Raw genomic sequence first — 1,788 nt, 5'->3', positions numbered from 1 at the left:
TCCACAGTAGACGCCGGCTTTGGAGGGGGCATTTTTGTAAAGCTGAATCTGACCGTTGCAGGCGGTCACCCAGGTGTTTGTTTGAAATCGCTGGGGATTGTCCCTGGTCACACACAGCTTGGCTTGTGTCTCGGGAAAGCTGGGAGAAGATTAATTCACTGTCTGTTGGCGAAGTGGATTTATTCCAGGAAACAGGATTTCATTTGAATCAGCAGCAGCACAATTAAAGGAATGGTAAACTGAAGCAATTCAGTGACTTTTTAGGAGAAGAGCTGCCCACAGCAAGTCAAAGCTCCTTTATTTGCAAATACAATAAATATCCCAACACAAACATCTATTATATACACTGTATATAGATAGCTACATTCGAGATATATATTTTTTGATTCGTTACTAGAGATTGCTGTGCTTGAAGACCAAATTTTAATATTTTCTGGTTTTGGATATTCTGGGGAAGGTTTAGAACCCCTCTTAGGTTTTGATTCTGCATTGTGCATGCCCTTTGTGGAGATTTCCTCTAACTTCCTGTCTCAGTGATGGGGATTCAGAGAGATAGGAAAATGCAATGGGGACAAAAACTGCAACAAAAACACTTACTCGAATACATTGGTCAAGGGTAAGAACCTCTGTCAGATGTTTTATTGCTATCTGTGTCTTCCTGTCCCAGTGACCCATGTTCCTCTAATATCTATGACCTTGTGTCACAAGGGAGTCACTGGCTGACTCTTGGGTTGCGTGACTGGCATCAACAGACAGAAAAACTGACTTGCATGAGTTTAATTCTTTCACTCATTATGTGATTTACCTGTCCATTAGATTCTTCTTCCTTTTTTTTTCTTTATTTTTATTTTTGTCACCGTAGACCCTTTACCAGTCACTGTCTGCTTTCTAGGTACCCTTCATCATGGAGACCTCAGTAGTTAAATGTTTTCACTCCTATTGACTCTTATTTACTATTGGTGTTTGAAAATGTTTAAGCTGTTTGCAAAGTGAGAATATTACGCTGTACTGAAAAGGTGTAGAATCTTTTGTCTACATAGTTCTCCAGTTCTGTTGGGTTGAACATTTTCCAAATAGTTTTTTAATAGTTTTTTGTGTTATTGAATTTACACGCCTGTGAGGCTTTGTACAGGAGTGTAAAAAGGAGTGCTGCTCCCCCCCCCCTGAGAGATTTCTGCAGGAGAATAGCAATGAGCTGAATTGCTTAAAGGAAACCTGTCATGAGATGAATATGGGGCATGCCACAGCTGACCTCATTTGGAGAATGCAAATTGCCTGGTTGTCTTTGTTTTTTATTTCTTTTAATATGGTTTCTCAATTTGGAAAACTAGTAGTGGTCTGCAGGCCTCTTTAACATCCAGTTTTGTCTTTATTTTATCCAACTCTGATCCACCTACAGCTCCCTGCAAATACATCTTCGTATTATAGCTTGTCCATTGAAAGTTTACAACTTTAAAAGTTGTTTATAGCTAAAGAGATGAATTTAGTCCCATTAATTAGCGGCATTATTGTTTAGGGGTTTGCTTGTTCTTTCCTGCTGGTTAGTCCATTTTTAAAAACCCTTTTAAAGCTTTACTAACAATTAACTCCCTGCTAAATACACATTTGGCATACAGATATGGGATCTCATGCTTTGGAATTATTTTCAGCCAATGTTGTGATCCAGATAACACTGGCAGACGTCGTAACAGTAACATACTACTTACTGTCAGGCATAGCAAATCAATTCCTTGCAATAAGCAAGTGTATATGTATGTATGTGTGTGTATGTGATATATATATATATAT

The 1,788-nt window shown here is 38.5% G+C and overlaps 1 protein-coding gene across 2 annotated transcripts in view; it reads left to right on the top strand.

The window, feature by feature from the left end:
* KAZN (kazrin, periplakin interacting protein) overlaps positions 1-1,788 on the top strand; it is a 383,508-nt gene that overhangs the window by 220,926 nt on the left and 160,794 nt on the right. Inside the window, exon 1 of one of the 2 annotated variants that reach the window (XM_018552659.1) lies at positions 114-234. The exons of the other annotated variant lie outside the window; for it this stretch is intronic. The gene's annotated coding sequence lies outside the window, so the exon portion shown is untranslated. Of the gene's footprint in view, positions 1-113; positions 235-1,788 lie in introns of those variants that run through there. 2 annotated transcript variants of the gene reach the window in all.

This window comes from Nanorana parkeri, unplaced genomic scaffold, assembly GCF_000935625.1.
Source record: "Nanorana parkeri isolate BGI_ZX_2015 unplaced genomic scaffold, ASM93562v1 scaffold94, whole genome shotgun sequence".
NCBI classification, from domain to species: Eukaryota; Metazoa; Chordata; class Amphibia; order Anura; family Dicroglossidae; genus Nanorana; species Nanorana parkeri.
The sequence above is the reverse complement of the archived record's forward strand: the minus strand, read 5'-3'. Positions and strand labels throughout refer to the sequence as shown.